General features: G+C 40.0%; 1 long non-coding RNA gene across 1 annotated transcript; it reads right to left on the bottom strand.

The window, feature by feature from the left end:
• Window positions 1-3,478: 3,478 nt before the first annotated feature.
• LOC140849397 (uncharacterized) lies at window positions 3,479-24,242 on the bottom strand. The gene is made up of 4 exons (XR_012131145.1): window positions 24,120-24,242; window positions 23,890-24,020; window positions 12,246-12,439; window positions 3,479-3,782 (listed from the first exon to the last, which is right to left on the bottom strand). It is a non-coding gene; the product is annotated as an uncharacterized lncRNA (long non-coding RNA).
• Window positions 24,243-24,293: the final 51 nt, after the last annotated feature.

Below are 24,293 nucleotides of genomic sequence, written 5' to 3'. Positions count from 1 at the left end.
TGATGTGCCATTCGCTGTCTAGACAGTTTTGGGGTGCTAGGCTCTGTCTAGCCCCTGTGCTACCAGGGTAGAGGAAAAGTACATTGGGAAGAGATGGCACGGTGGGGAACTGCCAGGTGTAGCAGAGTCGAGACTGTCTCCACTCCAAGCCCAAGAGGTTTAGAAGATGCATCCTGCACAAACCTGAAGACCTAGGAGTTGACTGTGGTGAGCAGATCATACTGGAAGCTTTGGTCTTATGGGGTGATGGGCACAGACAGAGGAGTCAGATATAAGGGTGTTGGCTCAGGGGCTGGCCCTGAAGCTGAGAATGAATCTCTCTCATAAGGGATGGAGAGCACCTAGAGTTGCGTCCTCTGATCTGCTATGGCTTGGATCCTGCTTCTGTCAAATTCAACTGTTGTTGCCTTTCATATGCCTCTTTTCTCTCAGATGAATGCAAAGGAAACAAAGCAGAACGCTTAGGGCTTGGTTTTACACAGATAAACGACTAGCTAGTGTCCTCTAGTGGCAAACAAACAAAACACCTGAAGGGCAGTTATTTTTTTACTTCTTAAAAGATTCAGACTGAAATTGATCCCAGAAATACAATGTAATGCTATTGAGTCAAACAGAATATTTGGATAGAATTTTAACCCGTACGCCATCCTGTAAAACAATAACGGAAAACTTCCTTATCTGTTATAAAACAAATTGCAGTTTAATCATATGAGCAACAGAAGAATCAGAGCCAGAAACGATTTTCTTTCTCAATCAAATGTGATTCATTTTTGCACTCACGACTAAGCATTACATAGAGATTTTGGTAGTTCAGCAGGACGAATTAATAGACTGCTTTCTAAGTTCCTAATAGTAGTACCTCAGTGATTGTTTCACAAGATTTCTGACAGCTTAGAAAAAGGAAATGTGCTGTAGATTCTCCAGTGATCCTCTCTAGGCATTAGTTGTTACTTACAGAACTCCCTTAACTTGACATTATCAGGGCTGTTCCCAGCAGCTCTGAACTCTCAAAATCACCATTTCTACCAACACTATTGCCCCTGAAATTCGATCAGGGGAGTATTGGAAAATGGTCAAATGCATGAAGCCAGACAAAATTTCCCAGCTTTATTGTTTATTGACCGTCTGAGTGCTTTGCCTGAGTTTCCTTATCTATACAACATCAGTGTAATACCAGCTGCTTCACAGTGTTGTTGTAAGGATTGATTAAACTCATATATGGAAAGTGATTAGAACAGAGCCTGGAATTATTAGTGAGCAGCTGTAATATGCCCATCCTTCTCAGCTATTATACAGCGTGCATCAGAAACTTGACATACAGTTCTGCCCTCAAAGACTTCGTAGTCTACATGGATGATCTTACTAGAGGGGTGGGCCTTTATCACACTTTATGGTTTGCAGGAGGAGGGCTTTTGTTCAAACATACCCCAGGCTGCTCATGTTCTTTTTTTCTCTGGAAGAACTGGAGTTATTTCCTTGGAGTGGAATGACTTTGGGGCAGACCCATGAGGAAGAGATGCCTTTTCCCATGCCATTAGGGACTCATTTGACTCTCATTCTATAGTACCTCCTACAGTTTAGCTCAGCCTACAATAAAGGTGGTCACTTGGGTTCTCCCAGCCAAACATTTGAAATAGTTTTCCATTTGCTCAGAACTCAGTCTGAGAAGTGAGGCGCTATTTATTCAGGGGACCCTTGGAGATTCCAACAGAGCATACTGACCCACAAGTACAGTTCAGTGTTAACTCATATGGCATGGACTCACCATACAAATGTTTCCAGAAATGAGAGGCTGAAGTAACAGAAAAAGGTTTTGTGGAAGTGAAACTTAAGCTGGCTCTTGAAGAATGGGATTGAATTTGGATGGGGAGAGTGAGGAAAAAGGAATTCTTCTATAATCAGAGAAGTTTTTTTCTAAGACTTATTAGCAGTTTTTACTTCTGTGAATTGCCATAAAATAGGAAGTAGTATTTCTGTTCGACTACATGGTGAAATAGCTAAGCTGTGGCAGAGAAACAGGCGACAGGGTCTCTTGCTGCCTGGTTATCCAATCCCATGTGACCCAACTGCCAGGAATGTTCCAAGTAGTTTATACATATTAGTCACTCCTTACCACAACCCTATGATATAGATATTATTTCCTCCATTTTACTGGGGATACCAAAGCATAGAGAGTGGTAATTTGCCCAATGTCAGTAAGAGAACTGGGGTTTGAACCCAGGTTCCATTTTCTCACATCATCCAGCTTTGTGATGGGCTTGCAGTGGTCCCTCCTTGTGAAGGGGGCAAGTGAAGAGACCAGCCTGGCCAAGGTGAGGGATTGGATTTTGGAGGCTGCAAAGTGAGCTGAGAGATAGTGCAGCTGTTTGATGGAGGGTTTGAAAAGCTGATGCAGGAGTTTGGATGCGGAGATAAAAAGAAAAGGAAAGAGTAATCTTTCATGTTCCTCATCAAGAACAACTCTATTTTGCTCATCATATTAATTCCTAAGATTTCAAGGATTTCAGTTTAGTAGAAAGGACATAATGCAAATATGAATATATGGCACAACAAAAACTTGATCCTTGATGCCCTAGCTGGCCACTGGTGGGCAGGGCTTGTGGAGTGTGTTCTCATCCTTTCTTTCCATTTGCCTGCCTAGAAGACAAGCAAGGCTGGAGGGTATGAATGTGAGATTTTAAAATACATTTATGAGCCATGAAGAGAAAACGGAAGTTCCTATGGCCAGGATTCTCACCTGGCCCTGGTCCGCTTGTTCCCTACAAGTGTGGGCAATGCCTTATTATTGACTCTACATAAAGGGCTCCGCCTAGTGCTCTTGGCTGCACGGTTGCAGGAGATCAGAGGCTGGAGTGGTGGCAGCACCAAGGACAGAGACTAAGATGGCTGCAGGGCAGAGACCGGCTTGCTGCAGGAAGACTTGTTCTGAGGCGGATGGGATTCTGGCACTTGACCTGCTATGGGGGGAATAAAGTTGAGTATAAACCATTTCACCCCAAGAACATTCCATTGTCATTTTTCTGTCTTGCTGAATCTAGAGTTACCTTGCCCAGGGCTGCAACCCACTGGCAAGTCAAGCTGAAATCATGAAATGTGAAGTTCCTGCAAAAAACATGCTAAGGGAGATAGAAGAGAAATATTGATAGAAGAGGAAATCTGGGTGCCCAGCTGGAAATTAACTGATCTGCACAGTTTAAGACATTTCCTATCAGTGGTAGGTGATGAGAACTGGTACAAAGCCAGGAAATATAACAATTAGTTTAAAAACACAAAAGAGAGGAAATGAAACTTGGCTTCTTCCCTTACAACAGTATTGCATTAGACGAAGAAAGGGATGTCTGGTTAATATCAACATGTTATCCTATGTATATAATCTTTCCTGTATAAATGCCATGATTATGTCATTGTATCAGTCCAGTCCCACCAGGAAAGCAGAAACCATTACGACTACTTGAAACAGGAGAGTTAAAGCAGATAATTTATTACACAGATGACAGAAAAAGATGAAACGCCAAATAGGGAGCAGTGAGGCAACCCAGAGGCTAGCAACCACAGGAAGCACCTCTCCTCTAAGTCTAGAGGGGAAAGGAAACAGGTGGTGTTCCTGGAGCCCAGAGATCAGTTTCACTTGCAGAACCTGGTAACAGTGAGCCTGTCAGGGGGAACCTGGATGGTGAAAGGGAGCAGCTGCAGTGGGCTGGAGAGATACTATGGCTTTCCCTACCTCCCACTCCAGCACCTCCAGTGGCCAAGTCTCACTGTATGTCAGCTGACAGGTGATCCTGGGAAAGGCAAGGAGGAGAGGTCAGGCCCCAGGGTGCAGAGCAATGCAGGTGGACTGGCAAGGGGGCACCCGAGAACAAATATGTCTCAGACCTGATGTTTGGCCCATTGTGGGAACCATCTGGTCCTTGTACAGAGGAGCTAAGGCCCACCTGAGCTGAAGTCATTCCCCTAGGCAGTCACCACAGTGCTGTCTCCAGAACTCAATCAGACTCTTTCAGCTTCGGTTATGGAAAAGCCAAGGTGTCTGATGGGGGCTCTCATGGTAAGCCATATACTTTCTTCTACAAGAGGGGGGCTGTTGAGGGCTAGAGTGAAGGGTCAGAGAGAAGAGCCCCTGAGCACCCCCCACTCCCTGCTTGTCGAGATGGGAGCAGAATGGGACATGGGCTGGGAGAGCTGGAGGTTTAAGAGTTGTGGTAGTAATAGACACCTGCACCTTATAAGGTTTATGTTTCATATACTTTCTCTTCTGTTCCCTTTCAGTATTTTGGCAAACTAAAAAAGATATCTGAAGCCCCTATGTGTGGCACTGGTGTAAGGATTCGAGTGATGATGGGGTGGGTAAGTGGATTTTCATCTAGGCTCGTGCCATAGCTTAGAGTGGTAGTGGATCCCTGGGGCTGGTGGCAGTGGGGGCACTGCCAAGAGAGAAACCCAAGGGGAAAATGAAACCCAGAAGAGCAGCTCCAGGTAGAGGGAAGAAGCTGGTATGTGCCCTAAGCGTAATGCTAAAGCTTAGTTATTTGGGGTTTTGTTTTTAAATTAAAGTGTTGTTAATACACAACCTTAAGTTGGTTTCAAATATACATCACAGTGGTTCAACACTCCCTATAATAAACTTATATTCTGATTGTGAATTATTGTTCCCTTTTATCCCCCTTGCCCTCCCCACCCCTCACCTACCACAACCCCTCCCCCTTGGTAATCACTACTCTCTTCTCAGTGTCTGAATCTAATGCTGTTTTGTTCCTTCAATTTTGCTTTGTTTTCATATTCCACAAATAAGTGAAATCATATGGTATTTGTCTTTCTCTACCTGGTTTATTTCACTGAGCATGATACTCTCTGGCTCCATCCATATTGTTGCAAATGGCAGGATTTCTTTTCTTTTTATGGCTGAATAGTATTCCATTGAGTATATGTACCACATCTTCTTTATCCATTCATCTATTGATGGATACTTAGGTTGTTTACATGTCTTGGCCATTGCAAACAGTGAGGTGATAAACATAGGGGTGCATATGATCTGTTTTCTTTGGGTAAACTCATAGGAGTGGAATTACTGGGTCAAATGGTATTTCTATTTTTAGTTTTTTGAGGAACCTCCACACTGCTTTCCACAGTGGTTGCACCATTTTTCAGTCCCACCAACAATGTAGGAGGGTTCCCATTTCTCTGCATCCTCACCAGCATTTGTTATTTCTTGTCTTTTGAGTAGTGGCCACCCTAACTGGTGTATCTCATTGTGGTTTTAATTTGCATTTCCCTGATGATTATGATGTGAAGCATCTTTTCATGTGCTTATTGGCCATCTGAATTTCTTCTTTGGAGAAATGTCTGTTTAGGTCCTCTGCCCATTGTTTGATCAGGTTACTTGTTTTTTGGGTGTTTAGGTATATGAATTCTTCACATATTTTGGATGTTAACCCCTTATCAGATGAGTCAACTATGAATATATTCTCTCATACTGTAGGTTGCCTTTTTGTTTTGCTGATGGTGTCCTTTGCTGTACAGAAGACTTTTAGTTTGATGTAGTCCCACTTGTTCATTTTTTATTTTGTGTCCTTTGCCCGAATAGATGTGTGCAGGTAAAAGTTGCTCATGCTTATATGCAAGAGATTTTTGCCCATGTTTTCCTCTAAGAATTTTATGGTTTCATGACTTACATTCAGGTCTTTGATCCATTTGGAATTTACTTTTGTGTATGGAGTTAGGCAATAATCCAGATTCATTCTCTTACGTGTAGCTGTCCAATTTTGCCAACACCAGCTGTTGAAGAAGCAGTCTTTTCCCCACTGTATATTCACAGCTCCTTTATCTTATATTAATTGACCCTATATGTGTGGGTTTATATCTGGGCTCTCTATTCTGTTGCATTGATCTATGGGTCTGTTCTTGTGCCAGTACCAAATTGGCTTAATTACTGTAGCTTTGTAGTAGAGCTTGAAGTCAGGGAGCATAATACCCCCAGCTTTGTTCCTTTTCCTCAGGGTTGCTTTGGCTATTCAGGCTTTCATGGGTGTCTTGTAGTTATCAGAGTATAGGTCTTTCACCTCCTTGGTTAGGTTTATTCCTAGGTATTTTATTCTTTTTGATGCAATCATAAATGGAGTTGTTTTCCTGATTTCTTTCTGCTAGTTCATTGTTAGCATATAGGAATGCAAAAGATTTCTGTGTATAATTTCATATCCTGCAAATTTTCTGAATTCAGTTGTTAGTTCTAGTAGTTTTTTGGTGGATTCTTTAGGGTTTTTTATGTACAATATCATGTCATCTGCAAACAGTGACAGTTTAACTTCTTCCTTACAAATATGAATGCCTTTTATTTCTTTGTGTTGTCTGATTGCCTCATGTACTGCTAGGACCTGCAGTACTATGCTGAATAAAAGTGGTGAGAATGGGCATCCTTGTCTTGTTTAAATCTTAAAGGAAAAGCTTTTAGCTTTTTTGCTATTAAGTATGATGTTGGCTACAGGTTTGTTGTATATGGCCTTTATCATGTTAAGGTACATAAGCTCTATACCCATTTTGTTGAGAGTTTTATCCATTTATGGATTATTGAATTTTGTCAAATGCTTTTTCAGCATCTATTGAGATGATCTTGCTGTTTTATCCTTCTTTTTGTTAATGTGGTGTATGATATTGATTGATTTACAAATATTGTACCATCTTTGCATCCCTGAAATAAATCCCACTTGGTCATGACGGATGATCTTTTTGATGTTTTTTTTTGGATTCAGTTTGCTAATATTTTGTTGAGGATTTTTGCATCTATGTTCATCAGGGATATGGTCTGTAATTTTCTTTTTCTGTGGTTTCTTTGTCTTGTTTTGGTATTGGAGTGATTCTGGCCTCATAGAATGAGTTTGGAAGTATTCGCTCCTCTTCTTTTTGGAAAACTTTAAGAAAGATGGGTATTAGTTCTTCTTTAAATGTTTGGTAGAATTTGGCTGTGAAGTGGCTTCAGATTTTATTAGCTAATAGTTACTGAACATTTCTAATAACATGCACTGTCATAAGCATTTTGCCTGTATGAATAATTTAAGCATAATAACAACCCTATGAGGTAGGTATGTATGATAGATATGTAAATTAAGGCCTAAAGATTAAGTAACATGCCCTGGAAAAATTGTGGATCTAGGATTTGAATGCAGGCAGGATGTCTCCAAGTTCAACCATTACAAGAAAACCTGAGCATCTTGGAAAACAGAAGGGTAAATCTCTGTGGGAAAAGACAGAAAGAATATTCTGGAAATGGTAAAATGAGGGAGAGAAATCTAAGAAGACAGGAGGGCTGGAAAAGAAGGGACAGTTTATGCTACATTCAAGAGTACATTGGCCAAACATGAAAATTCCCACAGGGAAATGGAGAACATTGTTGTATAATCTGTGTTTAATGGTTCCAACAGTGAGATTCCCTGTGGGTCTGTTGTCCGTCATTCCTATGGTTCTTATTCATGATCTTGTCTCCTCATATTTCTGGCTATCATTGAGTGTAGTGATTGTATTTGAAAAATAATTTATAGAAATATTTTGAAGCCTAGATTTATGTAAACCTCAAAAAAATGTTTTTGCTCACAGAGGTTGGGGGAGGTGTAGTCACTGGCAACCTGGGTTCAGCTTAATTCAAGTTCAAAGCTGGAGCTTTTCTGAACCACTAGATGATAATAAACAAGACATGTATGAGCTGGTTTTTGTCTGATTTAACTTTTTCTTGTGGTTGTGGGAGGGAGCCTTTTTTGGTCTCAGATCAAAGCAACGGATTACTTACCATGGGAAAGTGTTATATAAAATTATATATAAAAATTATATATAAAAATAATGAGAAAGCAATTAATGGATTACTATACATTCTCAAAGAGTTGGTTCCACAGTTCCTCTCTCAGCCCCTGCTTTCTCTGCTCCTATCAATAATGGTGATCCTGGGCTACTGACTGATGGAGGTGGCACAGTGAAAGATCAGGGTAGGGAGCACAATCAGTAAAATGGAGAGAGAGTACAGAAATGGTTGAGAGGAAATCTGATGCTGAGCTTTTAGAAAGACCCTGAACAATCTAACCTCACTCACTCTGCTTGAGAAAACCAAAAATTAGTAATGAGAGTTCCTCAAGCTGTGACACCCTTTTACATCTTGAAGAAATAATGAGGGTTAAGGGAAGAAGTTAAGGGAAGCCCTGCTCAAGCACAAAAGAACCTGGGCCAGTGGGCTCCTTGACCTTGTTTTTCCTGCCATACTTGTCTCTTGGTGACTAATGGGGTTCCCAGGAGCTGATGAGGACAAACTGAGTACCGTGTCAGGATCTGGAATTTGATTTTATCCTGTTTTTAAGCTAATAGATTAGCCTGTTACTGTTTCATGAATGCTGGCATAGACATCTACTTATGCTTCAGCGAAAAGGGACTTTAATACTCATGGCACAGTGAGCAGCATGAACACCAGCACATTTGAACTGGTTCCTCTTGTTTCCCCACCTGAGTCCCAAAGAGTATCTCAGTGTATGCAGTGAGTTGCATTATAGTGGGGGGCACTGATTTGGGGAACCTGCTGTTTTATAGCCAGCAGTAAACAGCCTTCTCTTTCTCCCAGACGGAGATGTTATCTCATTTCTTAATGTTGTTCTTTGCAAACACAACCCCAAAAAGTGGCCTAGATAAATAGTGGCCAGGGCCTCATCTTCTTGGCACACTGAGCAAGAATGTGCAGGGATGGTTAGGGCTCTTGGTAGGTTGTCTTTTCCAGTAAGATGGTGTAGGGAAATGACTTAAAGTGTGCATAATCTTAAAAAATTATTATTTTACATTTGTATTTTCTAGATTTGGGTGACTTTGCCTGGGTCAAGGCCCCAGTTGTTAGGATTTTGCTACTTACTTGATCCCAGTCTGTCTAACTAGCACACTTCCTCTATTATTCTCTCCTAAAGTTTGCCTCGTCGTTTTAACCAGCTGTGTTAATTTTCATTATATTCTTTTGCATGCTGTATTTTCAAAGCAGCATACACAGTGGAATGATTGTTGATTTTAGCATTAAGAAACTTGTGGCTAGGTCTAAGTGCTACCATTTGCCAAAAAGAGACCAACACACCCATCAAGCAATTCAGGTAGTAAGTTGGGGTGACCCAGTACCTTCCCTTTGTTTAATGAACTATACCTCAAGATTATCATTTTGAAAGGCAAATTGCTCCCTTTCCCCCTGAAACTTAAGGAAACCATCTACTCATCCAGATTCTCCATCTTCATGCTTCTGTCATCAAGGTTTAGCAGTTTTACTTTCTAAGCTTATTCTTGCCACCCTTTTCTCACTCGCTCTGCTGACAATGTTATTATCATGTTTCACTTGGAATCATTCAATAGTTCCCCAAGAAGGTTCTAGCTTCAGGCTCACCACCTTTCAATGGATCTGTCCTGATCTTTTCATTTTCCCTCATATCAAACACCTCTTAAACTCACACAGTACAATCTTCTTACAGCATGTTTGTTCCTTAACTCTTTCTACACCTTACCATATATTATTTTACACCATAATATTACTTATCCCTTGTATTTCTCAGCATCCACCATCGTGTTTTACATCTTTGTGTATTTGATGTTTTTCCTACCTGGAATACCAATCCTCTCTTTGACTAAGCCTTAGTGTTTAAAAAACTTAGGTCTGGTAGTGGTCAGTGACATGATACAAGAAATGAAAATCAGATATATGAAATTTTAAATAATATTATAATCCAGGAAAACCCCAAACAATCAACAGAAAAATGATTGCAAGCAGTAAGAGGATTCAGTACCTTAGTATGGTCAAGATAGTACCCAGAAATGCCCATCAAATGGGGAATAGACACTTAAACAAATTATGGCTCACCCATATAATGTTATATTATGATGCTGTAAAAAGAATGAGGTTACTCTTCACACTCCAACATGGACCTATTTCTAAGGTACATCCTTAAAGTGAAAAGGCAGGTTGCAGAACAATGTGCTCAGTGGGACTCCTTTGCGTAATTGCAAGGGGAGGGACAAGCTCTCCCTTTTTTGTGTAAGGGAACTCTTGAAAATAACAAAAAACTACAAAAGTTTTTGCTTTTGGACAGGGATAATGAAGAGAGTTGGAAGTAGAGAGTAGACAGTATTGGAACAAGATTTTCCATAGTATACTTTATGTTATTTAGTTTTAAATCGTGTGAGTCTAATACCTATTCAAAAGACATACAAAAAATAAAAATTAAAAACAAAACCTCAGCATCAGCCCTGTTCCTTTATATTCACTCCTTCATCTGAGAAGTCCAGTGTGGTGGCTGTGCAAAGAGGCTTGGCATCAGGCAGACGTGGGTTTAATCCCGTAACTCCACTTACCAGCTATTTGACCTTAGTAAAGGCATGTATTTTCTGAGTTTAAATTTCTTCCTTTATAATTCAGGAATGACAATCCTCAACCCTTTTGGGTGTATATTAAGCATTATAATGCTTGTATTGTGATTAACACAGTACTTTATACAAAATTAGCAGTTGGTATTTTTTACATATATATATGTATACACACACATACATACATATATTTGTCCATATTATTAGCATATACATTTCTATATATATCTAAACATGAATGCATTTGATTAACACACTGTATTTAAATGATCAATTGGTCCATTTGTGTCTATTTTTCTTTGCCTCAACTCTCTACCCCCAGCCCCAGACAGTAAGCTTCTATGATTTATTCATATTTTTATCTCTATTACTGGTATATTGTAGGTGCTCAACAACTATTTGTTAAATTGGTGATGAACTAAGTGTGGCCAGTTCTTAAGACCTCTGAATAGACAGATAAAATCAACAAGAACATCTAGAAAATTTTCAGTCAAGTTATACTAACTCCTAAGTTGGTATTATTACAAGTTCCTTCTCTCCCATGTCCCACCTCATTCCACCCCTATGAAAACCAGAAAAGTAGTTGTGGATCGGTTGGAGCCAAGATGGAGAGTCATTTCCTTCCCTATCAGAGGGTCTCATTAGATATAGTCGAAGGTTGAATGAAGGACAAACACTGCCCCCAAGCTGGCCCTGTCAGTGCTTTCCCTAGCAAGCAGTTCCTCCAATACTTGCACTTAGGGAACTTCAGATCCAAACTACATACACATTTGCAGAATGACTTGTCTTAAATTTTATAGCAACCCAGATTTCAATAAGCAGTGCAAATAGACAATGCTAAGAGATTTCTTTGGATATGTTTTGAAGGAAAAATCCCACTTTAGTTAGGCAGGAACCCATGCCCTGCCTCCTTCTAATAGTAGTCTGACTTACCACTGAAGCTGTGTCCCCATCCTTCGGGGTAAAGCCTAATTATCTTACTTAGGCAAAATACTTGGCTCTTGAGAGCTCAGCTTTGGCAGTCACCACCAGGTAGTGCAAACACTCTTTCGTTCCTGGACACCGGAATGACACAGTGTTAGGTTTTCTGCCAGCTTCGAACCCACTTTGCCTTTTTTGCATCAAGGCACATAGCTTATGAAGCTCAATCTCTCAGTCCACTTGGTAATCCTCCTACCTGGGATAATTGCTTTCTAAAAACCTTATGATTGTCCTGCATGCTTGATTTAACCATCAGGCTCGTCTTCAGATCCTGGGGTGTTTTATACAGAAACATGAATTTATAAAGAAATGTGAATTTATAAAGACCCTTTACACATCTGTTTCATATGTTAAAAGGACCCTTTCCTAAAGCATTCACAAGACTTCCTAAAAAATGAAAACAGTCCATGCTCCCTTAAAATGTTTTATGTACCTGAATTTTAAGTTTTTTGATTTATCTGATATAAAAGCAGTGTCTCTGATGTGTAAATGTGTGTGCATGTGTGTGGATTTAATACTCTGGATTAAATTTAGTATTACTTATGCTCTTTCCTTTTGTAATTTCTTGTATATTCTGAGTCGGTTTGGAAAACTGTAATAATGGCACTTAGTGGCTCTGTAGATCTTCATGTGAATTTCTTGGATTTGCTCTCTATGCCATTGAAAAGTCATCTGATCCACTTGGCTACTCCTCCATCCTCCTCTAATCTTTATAAACATGTTCTCTTAGTTTGGCCAATATACATAGAATGGGATGGGGAAAATGTTTAATCACAAACAGCCCACCTTTTCTATTAGGACAGGGTACATGTGAATGACACTTGTCATCTTAAAGGGAACAAAGATTTTCACTAAAGGAGGAGCTGGTCCACAGTTGCTCTGGGAAAAATCAGTTCTCCTACCTTGACTAGAAATGGGTGTTCCTCTTCCAGATGTCTTCTGTGCTCATGGTCTGACCTCCTTGCAGATCTTTAAGCATTTCCAGGGGAAGTATAATTCATGCCACATGCACTGCCTTGCAGGGCTCAGATGTTCCTCATCCAGTAAGAATTAAGGCAGGTATGAAATAACTTGGACTTCAAATGGGTGTTGCAAACTGAAAGCCAATAGAGCAAATGTTGCCCTTAGACACATGTTATTTGACTCCCACACTGTTTTAAATATCAAGACATTTTTATGTAAAAATGAAGACCTCTGGCTTCTTAAAAAAATCAAGTCTTATGGCAATACTGGGCCCGTATTCTGCTATGTCAGCAAGGGGTGGGAGCTGAAGCCTCAGTGTCCTCCCTAGAGGGTAGGCTCTCCTCAGTTCACTGCAGGCCCCCAGCTCTCTACCACTCCCTACCCATCCACCAGGTCCAAAGGTCAGAAAGGCCATAATGCTACTTACCTGTCCCACGCAGGCATTTGAACTAATGACTTCTTATTTAAAATGTTATTTATATCGCATATTTAAGTATCTATTTCCCATATTTAAATAATAGGTCTGCTTTGCACCTATCTCAAGTAAGTTAGATCACTAGATTAGGACATAGCTTTATCCTTACAAAATCTAATTTGTAAATATTAATGTTTCCTTGGAATGCTATGTTGACTAAGTTCTTAGTGTGATAAATTTCTGTATGTACTTATTATTTCTCTTCCAAGTTACTTCCTTGTCTTAGAGACATTAGTTAGTCTATTTTGATAGGTGCCTTAGAAGAGTTAACATACTGTGGAAGTTGATCTTCAGTGAATGTTCACATAAGTTTTGCTTGGTTGTTTATTCTTTCAGGTTTGTTTGTAGATTTGCTTCTCTGAATTTTAGATTTTCCTGTAATGTCTGACTTCCAGGCAAGGTGAATGCATGGAGTTCTGATATGTTAATGAGATAAAGGCCTCATCAGAATTCATAAGAGGGACAGATGGACAGCTGCTCTGGGGAGATCCACCATCGTCAGGAATAAGGGAAGTAGGGGCTTCTCTCAGAGTACTAGGTTCTTTTCCTACTGTAACAGGATGCTTTTTGCTTTCTTTTTCTCTTCTCTCCCTAATCTCCTATATTCTAACTTTAAAAATGACTTTTTTTCTTTTCTGAGCTAAAGGATGAAAACAGAAGATTCATTCTACTTCCATATCTAGGAACTGAGACTCATTGTATTTATCACAAAACATCTCATTTGGTTTTTCTCCCAAAGTTGGCTAATATTCACATTCATAAAATGCTTATATTTCTATAGGTAGTACACATTGGATTACTTCCAACATGAAGTATTTGAGAAGCTCCTTTATAGCTACCAGTAGGATAGCCACAGAGAATATAGGTAGAAAGCAAGGTGATGCTACTCTGTAAAAACTAACACTTCAAACTCTTGGAGTCACCCTGAAATCTATGAAAAGGGGGTAGGTGGACAAGATTGGCAATGAATCTGTAATACAATGGGATAGATGCCACAAAAGAGTTATTAACAGAATGCTTAAGAATGTAAGGGAAGGAATACATTATTCTGCCAGGGTTGCCAAGAGAAGCTTCTCAGGGGAGATGGAACAGGATTCAGAGGATGACTAACAGTTTTGCCAAATGGAGAGGTGGGTGCTCCGGGCAGAGGAAAGAGCCCATGTAAAAGTCCCAGGTCTTGAGAAGCACATAGACTGTTAAAGAAAGAGTGGGAAAGATAGTAAGGCTAAAGGGAAAAGTAAATATTATCAGGGCATTTGCAACAATTCATTATACTATTACATTATAATTAGAAATGCAGCCTAAACTCAGGTGGTAGCAGAATGGATGGGGCAGAGAGGCTACCTTCAGGACACAGGTAGGAGATGAAGGAGCAGCAGGAATTAAGGGTAACTCGGAAGCTTCTGCCTTGGGAACATCTCTGAATGCTGACACCAGGCTCAGAGGAAGAAGCAGCCAAGAGGCAACAGACCTGGGGTCAGCCAGTAGGGTTTGGACACTGCGAGTCTGTTGAATGACTTCTTGCGCTAAATCCAAATGGATGTTCTTCATCTTTTTCTGATATGACTTTTCCCTATCTTCTTTGAAATATATTTCTCTTGTTTTCTAAGACATCACTTCCTAAATTTCCTTTTATCTGTCCTATTGCTCCTTCTCAGGCATGCAGAGAAAAAGGAGCAATTGAGGAGGCTGTCTGTCACTGGCCTACTCTTCCTGTTTCTTGTGTCTGCTCTTCCACTCTGGGAGTTTCCCATTTCATAGCTCCTCAGTTACAACATTTGGACTGGTGACTTCTATCTCCAGGTCTGCAACCTTCATCTCTCTTTGGGTTCCAGATCTTTTTGTAGAACTCCCTACAGAACATTTCTACCTGGGTGTCCCATAGGCACCTCAAACTCAGCATCCAAAAGTGCACCCCTCTTTCCTGCTAAAACCCACTCTCATGCATATCTCAGCTCAGCGAATGACCCCTCCACCCACCTGGTTACCTAGCCTCCTCTCAATTCTCAGTTGCATGGGACCATTTCAGTCTTGATTACCAAGACTGTGCCACTAGCACAGCAAGTGGCCCAAACATACAGACACTCAAATATCAGTACAATAAATGAAGGAAGCAGAATGGGTCCTTTGGTTTCTGGCTTCTGTCAACCCTCCTGGAATAAAAGTCATCCTTTACCCTTCTCCTATTCTATTTTAGCCTGAATTAATTAAATTAGCCACAGTTTGCCTGTGGCAATTAGCCACATTTCCCTGATAATTAGTAAGCCTTTGCTAACTACCACCCACCTCCTTCCCTGGTTTTCTAAGTTCCCTGATTCCCTGCATATGCCCTAACCATAGCACATAGTCTAGGGTTTCCATGCCAATTTCACCTGCCAGCTCCCTGAGGGACAAAGCATGTGCCTTCTTTATATTCTGGTGCCTACTTGCTTAATGGCAGGATGTAAGCAAAGAAGAAAAGACAGACTGGCAGATATTCTGTGAGAGATGTCCAGAACATGTTTGGAAATGAGTGTGGAGCCCAGAAGAGGGTTGTGGCATAGAGAGAATTGAATTATTCATGGTGATGCCACTGGGTGATTGTCCCTGCCCTAGAAGATGTGTGAGAATGTCTAAGTGTCTGCATGTCTCCAGGGGCTGAGATGGAAGGTGGCCTTGGCTGCAGGTCATCAAAGAGTAGTGGGGACTGCAGTGAACTGGCAAGAACAACCCTGTCTAAAGGGGGCAAGCTGATAATTGCGATGCCAAAGTGCTGGGCTAGATCTGGTTTTTCTTCCAAAAGAAGTTAGAATTCCAGATTTTTGACTAAATGAGGAATCTACATTTTAAATGCTGGTCAAACTAAACATTAGGTCAGATTCAGGCCTTGGGTTGAAAATTTTTGACTTCTGGTACAAAACAGTGAGGAATATTGACTTACAATATGAACTTGTAAATATATCAATGATGGGAAGAAAAACAGAGGCCATGATTCAAAAGGAGATGATAAAAATGGGGGAAAATAGGGAAGTATATGCACAAGGACATATTCACCAGCCAATAGCTGAGTTAATTTAGGTAACACATGTTTGAGGAAAGAGGAAAATTTATAAACGGAACTGTAAGATAATGAATATTGAATCAGGCCCTTGGTCTGATTTTGGAGTAGGAGTGAGCTATGTGTGAAAGGGGTACAGTACTGACAAATGAGGGATTTGTGCAACAGTGATAGATAATTTTTTAGGTATTTGTGGAACATTATCAGCTATAAATACCACTGCAGAAGTGAATATCACAGAATCCAAATATGAAAATATGTCCAAGTCAATGAACTCTGTACTCACCCCAAAATTAATTACATAATTTGGGAAATTGATTTTAATTAAGAATTGGACTATGTTTTAAATCATATTAAAGTTACTTTTATACTCTGAGCATTGTAAAACACCATATGAACTTATTACTTCATTAAATCCTGTTATGACCCCATAAAGTTAATTTTTTTAGGCATTTTTTTATTAAGGTATGATTGATATACACTCTTATGAAGGTTTCACATGAAAAAACAATGTGGTTACTACATTTACCAATATTATAAAGTCCCCACCCATACCCCAATGCAATCACTGTCCATCAGTGTAGTAAGATGCCACAGATCCACTATATGCCTTCTCTGTGATACACTGTTCTCCCCATGATTCCCCACACCATGTGTACTAAACATAATACCCCTCAATCCCCTTCTCCCTCCCTCCCCACCCTCCCACACCCCTCCCCTTTGGTAACCACTAGTTCATTCTTGGAGTATCTGAGTCTGCTTCTATTTTGTTCCTTCAGTTTTGCTTCATTGTTATACTCCACAAATGAGGGAAATCATTTGGCATTTGTCTTTCTCTGCCTGGCTTATTTCACTGAGCATAATGTCCTCCAGCTCTGTCCATGTTGTTGCAAATGGTAGGATTTGTTTCTTTCTTATGGCTGAATAGTATTCCATTGTGTATATGTACCACATCTTCTTTATCCATTCATCTACTGATGGACACTTAGGTTGCTTCCATATCTTGGCTATTGTAAAAAGTGCTGCGATAAACATAGGGGTGCATGTATCTTTTTGAATCTGAGAAGCTGTATTCTTTGGGTAAATTCTGAGGAGTGGGATTCCGGGGTCAAATGGTATTTCTATTTTTAGTTTTTTGAGGAACCTCCATATTGCTTTTCACAATGGTTGAACTAGCTTACATTCCCACCAGCAGTGTAGGAGGGTTCTCCTTTCTCTGCATCCTTGCCAGCATTTGTTGTTCTTGGTCTTTTCGATGTTGGCCATCCTTATTGGTATGAGATGATATATCATTGTGGTTTTAATTTGCATTTCTGTGATAATTAGTGATGTGGAGCATCTTTTAATGTGTCTGTTGGCCATCTGAATTTCTTCTTTCAAGAACTGTCTCTTTGTATACTCTGCCCATTTGTTAATTGGGTTATTTGCTTTTTGGGTGTTGAGGCATGTAAGTTCTTTACTTATTTCAGATGTTAACCCCTTATCAGATATGTCATTTACAAAATATATTCTCCCATACTGTAGGATGCCTTTTGTTCTGCTGATGGTGTCCTTTGCCATACAGAAACTTTTTAGTGTGATGTAGTCCCATGAGTTCATTTTTGCATTTGTTTCCCCTGCTTGAGGAGATGTGTTCAGGAAGAAGTTCCTCATGCTTAAATTCAGGAGATGTTTGCCTATGTTGTCTTCTAGGAGTTTTATGGTTTCATGGCTTACATTCAAGTCTTTAATCCATTTTGAGTTTACTTTTGCATATGGGGTTAAACAATAATCCAGTTTCATTCTCTTGTATGTAGCTGTCCAGTTTTGCCAACACCAGCTGTTGAAGAGGCTGTCATTTCCCCATTGTATATCCATGGCTCCTTTATCATATATGAATTGACCATATATGGTTGGGTTTATATCAGGGCTCTCTAGTCTCTTCCATTGGTCTATGGGTCTGTTCTTGTGCCTAAAGTTAATTTTCTTATTCCACTTGTTCAGACTAAGAAACTAAGGTTCAGAAAGGGTCGTTTGCTCCTTCATTTGACAAACATTTATTTGATTTAATCTCCTGGTATACAGTAGTGAACAAAGCAGACAAAAGTCCCTGTCCCCTGGAGCTAATACTCCTGGTAAGATCAAGTAGGCACAGAGACAAAGGAAATAAGTAGCCTTCCATTCAGAATGCTGTCCTTGAATCCAGAACTTTTAAATGTAAGCTACAAAGCTCTGGCAAGTGCTCAGTATTCTTTAATAGGAGCAGTGTTGAGGGGCTAGCAGGGAGCAGACTACCACTCAGACAATGTAAATTCTCAGCAGAGCTGGCTGAGCAGCCTTTGGCCTGCTCCCTGCGGTGTGACCTCGGCAGGGAGTGACCTCTGCATTTCAGTTTTCTGCTCTGTGACAATGAAGATAATAATATCTGCTGTCTGTGGAAATGCTACTGTGAAAATAGAGCAGGAAATAAGATTTTAAAAGGTAGAAGTGCTTATAAAATTATATGTCTATATTTATGTAATGCTTGATAAGTTACATAAAGAGTTTTCAAGTAAAATATAAATCTAATGTTGTTTATAGTACTCTACAAATAGCCAAATACAAGTATAAATTATCCAATGGTGGAATTTTCAATAATCTCAGGAAATTTGGAGTGGTGCTCTGAGTGGCTGAGTTAGCTTTATGGTTGTTGATTTAAATAGAAGTGTCATTTAGTTGCCCTTAGAAACATTTAGTTTAGCAGAGGAGCAGAGGCAAACAGGCCGAGAGGAGAGCTCATCTCCAGGGAGGAAATAAGTGGTCACCCCTCCCCTTTAATTCATTCATTCAACAAATATTTGTCAGTTGCCTATACTGTGTTTGTTCATTGCTGTATCCTCAGTGTCCAGGACAAAGTTACTGCCTCGAAAAGGTTTGTATCCTAATAGGGAGATAGTATATAGATGTGTTTATGATAGGTGTTAAGTGCTACAAAGAAAAGTAGCTGGAAGGGATTGGGAGGGAGGGAAGTTAGTATTAGGAGAATTAAAGCCAACTACATCAACAAGCAAATCATGTAGTCTCGGTGGCTTACCTACCACAGGCTTCTCCTCTCATGAGGTTCTACTGGGGTCAGAGACTCAGGAACCCCAGTTCCCTCCATCTTACTTCCAGGTTTTCTGAGGCAGGAGAATAAAGGAGAGATAGAGGAGCCAAACTGACTCTGAATGAAGTGGAGACACAGCAGAGTGGCCCTCAGGTGGAAGGTTCCAGATAGAGGAAAGAGCAAAGACAGAAATCTGAGACAAGTTCTGGTTTCTGGTCTGGCATGGAAGAGGCCTGGAAGTTGCTACTCCATTCTAACAATAAGTAAAAAAAAAAACCTGGACAACTGAAAAAATTAACTCTTCTACAGTGCAGCTCTGTGGGAGAAGTGAGGTCACAGAGAAAACTGCTATGTCTAAATGGGTAAGACTAACAGGTGAATGTAGAGACTAGGCAGGTAGGAACCAGTGCCAGGGTAGGAAACCTGGACTGCAATTGACAAATTGCTGAAGGTGCAATGTGGACAACAATGAGAGTTAAAGATTCTAGGGGAATCCAGTCATGGTGGGGGGCACACTTTAGTGAGTTTTACTTCCTGGATCTCTACCAGGTTCTCACAGTGAATACTGGAGAAAAATTCCCTCATGTTTCTGGCGGGGGAAGGAGAAAAGGAACCATTTTGCTATGTCAGAGCATTCTGTTCTTCTTAACAAGGTCTGACCTCAGGAGAAACTATTTAACTAGAGCCTAACCTGCTGGGGTTTTATTTCGGCTTAAATGACCTGGGTAGAGGAATACCAACTTCATCCCACTTCAGACATCCTGTCCCACAAGGGAAGGAAAAGAAACCGAGAAGCTCCTGTGAAGTTCACAGTTCAGAGACACAGGCTCACTAAAAAACTGAGTCCTAATCATGGGGCTATAAAATGTTTCCCTTCCCCTACACCTGACTACACATTATCAAATACTTACAGAAGTTCCTTTTACTTAGTACACCATGTCTGGCTATCAAGGAAACAGTACAAGGCATACTAAAAGGCAAAGAACACAACTGGAAGAGAGAGAGCAACTATCAGAACCAGATTCATATGTGGCAGGGATGTTGGAATTATCAGATTTTAATTTAAAACAACTATGGTTAATATGCTAAAGGCTCTAATGGCTAGACAACATACAAGAACAAATGGGCAATGTGAACAGAGAAGTCAAATTTTAAGAAAGACCCAAAATGAAATGCTGTGGATCAAAAACACTGTAACAGAAATGAAGCATGCTGTGGGGAAAGCTGGGGTTCTTACACCAGGATCCTCACCGAACCTAAACCACTTGATGATGTAACTGGCTTGTTGCTAGGCTACTGCTTCCACACCCATAGGCAATAAGCTATATTGCACTATATAGAGAGCTGGCCCAGTGCTCTGGGCGGAGGCAGAGATGTTAGTGCTCCACCCAGCACTGGGAGAACAAGCTGGATAATAAACCCTTTCACCCCAAGAACATTTTATTATAATTTCTTTGGTTACACTGAATCCATACTGAACTTGCCCAGGGCTGAAACCCATTGGCAAGACATGTGCCTTTGATGGGCTCACAGTATACTGGACATGACTACAGAAAGAATCTCTTGGCTTGGGGATATCTTAATAGAAATCTCCAAAACTGAAAAGCAAACAGAAAAAAAAAAAGACTGAAAGCAAAGGCAGAACAGAATATCCAAGAACTGTGGGACAACGACGAAAGATCTAACATACAAATAATGAGAATACCACAAGGAGAAGAAAGAAAGGAACAGAAGAAATATTTGAAACTAATGACTGAGAATTTCTTCAAATAAATGTCAAGACACCAAACCACAGATCCAGGAAGTTCAGTGAACACCAAGCAGGATAAATGCCAAAATAAGAACAAAAATACACCTAGGCACAGCACTGTAAACTACATAAAATGAAAGATAACAAAAAAATCCTGAATGACCCAGAGGGAAAAAATATCTTACCTATAGAGGAACAAAGATAAGAATTACATCTCACTTCTCAGAAAGCCATGCAAACAAGAAGAGAGGAGAGTGAAATATTTAAAGTGTTGAGAAAAAAGAAACATCAAACTGTAATTCTGTACAGTGAGAAATAAACTTTCTTAGACAATAAAAATCAAGAGAATTTGTTACCAGTAGACCTGCCTCATAAGAAATGTTAAAATTAGTTCTTTATAGAGGAATAAAAGGATATCGATGAGAACTCATATCTAAATAATAAAAGAAGAACATTGGAGTAGGAATAAGTTAAGATAAAATAAAAACTTTTATTTTTTCTTAAATGAGCTAACAAATAACAGATCTAATTGATTAAACTTAAACTGTTGGATCTAAACTGATCTAACAGTTTGTTCAAAATAATAGCAATACTTCATTTGACTATATGCTTATTATACATGTATGCATATATATGCTTATGATATATATGTATATATACTTAGAAATATATGTGTGTGTATATATAATTATATATGCTTATATGTAAGTGAAATGGATGATACAAGGGATAGGAGAGAATTAATACTATTTTGTTATAACAGGATTTTTAGGGCAATGAAACTATGTATACTATCATGGTAGATACATGTCATTATACATTTGTCCAAACCTATGGAATGCACAACACCAAGACTAAACTGTAATGCAAACTATGACCTTTGGGTGATAACGACGTGTCAGAGTAAGTTCATTAGTTGTAGCCAATGTACCACTCTGACTGGAGATGATGATACCTGGGAAGGCTCTGCTTTTGTGTAGAAAGGGAGTGTATGGAACTCTCCATACTTTCTGCTCTTTGCCATGAACGTAAAACTACTCTGTTCTTTGAACATAAAACTACTCTAAATAATAAACTCTATTTAAAAAAATTCAAGGCAAATGTGTTGGCTTGTTCTAGATATAGAAAAAAAAAATCCCATTGTTATTTCTCTCTGGTAGAAGAGAGGAATGGAAGAGAGGCAGGAGCCAAGAAAGACACCCACAGCTCTCAGGCCAAGGGAAGAAGTATGAAAATGGAGTTGTTTGGGGTGATTTAGTGTCCCCTTAATGACTCATATTTATAAAAGCATAATGAAATAGAAATAGTTTATAGTTCTGATGGTGACTGTGTAAACCAACAATGAATAATATGCTCCATTTTCTAGAGAAATCTTTTAAAAGTGTATTACTTTATTTCTCTCAGTGAACAGTTACAAGTGTCTAATACTTGATCATATTTTCTAATTATCCAAGACCTTTAAAGGATTGGGTTCTTCCTAGCACTTGGGTACTATAAGGCCAAGCACCATGGACAGCCTGTCCCTGTCCTTTAGGAAGTCTGAATCCTGGCCTCCCACCAAACTCATACAAGCTGCTACTTGCTTGTGCAGTAAGGCTGCAAACAACCTCTGACACCCAGTTGTTCCTCGTCTACTGCTTCTACAGAGTAGCTAATCTGTCTGTAAATGCCATCACCACAAACTCCTGGAATTTTCACACCTGAAATAGATTTTTAGTCTCTCTGTTTCAAAGTCTGAAGCACTAAAAGTTTTGTTACTTTAATTAAGTCTTTAACCTAAAAGTAACTGCCAGATAAATAGTAAGAATGAAATTAAATGCACTTTTATCTTTGTGGATAAAATGAAAGTTCCTGTGGCCAGGATTCTCACCTGGCCCTTGTTGGCTAGCTCACTGCACATGTGTGGGCAATACTTGCTATTTACTCTATATAAGGAGCTCTGCCCAGTACTCTGGGCGATACAGTGGCACGGCTGCAAGGCTGCAGGAGAGCAGAGCAGAGGCTGCAGTGGTGGCAGCACCAAAGACAGAGAGGCCCAAAGGATGGCTGTGTGGGACAGCTGTGCGGGCAGAGAGACCCAGAGGCAGAGACCAGCTTGCTGCATGCAGACTTGCTCTGAGTGAACAGATTTTAGTGATTGACCTGCCACTGTGGAAATAAAGTTGGGTATAACCCTTTCACCCCAAGAATGTTTTACTGTCATTTTCTTTGGTCATATTGAATCCCTATTGAACTGGCCCGGGGCTGAAACCCATTGGCAAGACAATGTTGAATTGTTTAGGTCAAGCTTCTCATGACTCAATAAGTAAAATGAGTTACATTCTAGATGTTTTACAAATATTGACTTCATGTTTCTAGCCACATAAATTGTTGAGCATTGAAATTCAAGGGCCTCTGTTGCTTATTGTGAGGAGTAGTAACCCAGAATTTTCAGCTAAAAATATTGTAATTCCAATTTTTCTTACTGAATTGAATTCAGAGTTTGCATTAAGGGTAAACACTGAGGGAGTAATTCTGATATACTGAGTAGGTGGTTTTGTGCAGGATGCTTGGAATACCACAGCCCTTAGAATAATTGTCAAGTCTTCTGGCCTGTTTCCCAGATTTGCTTGGAAAGGGTCAGAGGACAGGCTGAAATTCATGACATGTGAACGCTGAATCCCAACTAGATGTGTCTTCAAAGGAATAATCGAGCTACACTTAAAAGGGGATTCTGAGAAGAAAATTACACATTGTAGGATAACATGTGAAACAAAGCAACTACAGGAGATTGAAATTGAATGAAATTTCAGGAAGTGATTTTTTAAATCTACTTACCTTAAAAATAATACAAATTTATATTTGTATTATTTTAAATCCCTGCCAGAAGGCAGGGATTTTTTGCTTTACAAAATAACAATAACAGGATTAACAGCAGCGGCAAAAACTTAACTGTGTTTACCAAATGTATGTTTTCCATATGTTGCTTGATTTTCCTCATCTGTAACATAGGGATAACATTACTATCAAATCCCTATAACCTTAGGAGGTAGTATAAGTGACTTGTTCAAGGTCGTACAGCTAGGTATTGCCAGAAGGCAGATTAGTATCCAGCAGGGCGCTCGCAAGTCTAAGTTGCACTACAGACGTCATAGGGAGAAGAGGCAAATGCAAATGCTAGCGCTCTGTGCACGTTTACTTTATTGTAAACTCTCCAGTGCCTCTCTTCCTACACCACCCTCAGCCTCTTAATTTGTCACACACAGCGGTTTCCTTACTTTGCTCTTGTCATTCTCCTCCCCTTCTTGCCAGAAGGCTCCAGCGGGCAGAAGATGAAAGGTTGCTGCTCCGTCAGCGCACAGGCCCTGGCGCAGGCATCCTTTCTGCTTAGTGCAGTCGCACATACTCACTGAAAATTCGTTATTAGATACATGGATTAAATCATTTTAAAAGCATTCACTGAGAGCTCAGAGTGTGAATTTTATCAGGAATGCAAATATTAACTTACTTTCTGGGATACGTTTTTAACGTAAAAGCCTAAGAAATTCTCATTCACTTCTGAATAGAAACGCTCATCAGTAGCTCTCACCCTCGCGCCTCATTTCGCAGAACAGGCCTCCAGGGGGCAATGGCGGCCGTGGAGTCGCAACCGGAGGCTGGCGCGGCGGTTCGGCCATCGCTT

Source organism: Manis javanica, chromosome 1, assembly GCF_040802235.1.
Source record: "Manis javanica isolate MJ-LG chromosome 1, MJ_LKY, whole genome shotgun sequence".
NCBI classification, from domain to species: Eukaryota; Metazoa; Chordata; class Mammalia; order Pholidota; family Manidae; genus Manis; species Manis javanica.
This window is presented reverse-complemented; position numbering and strand designations above follow the sequence as displayed.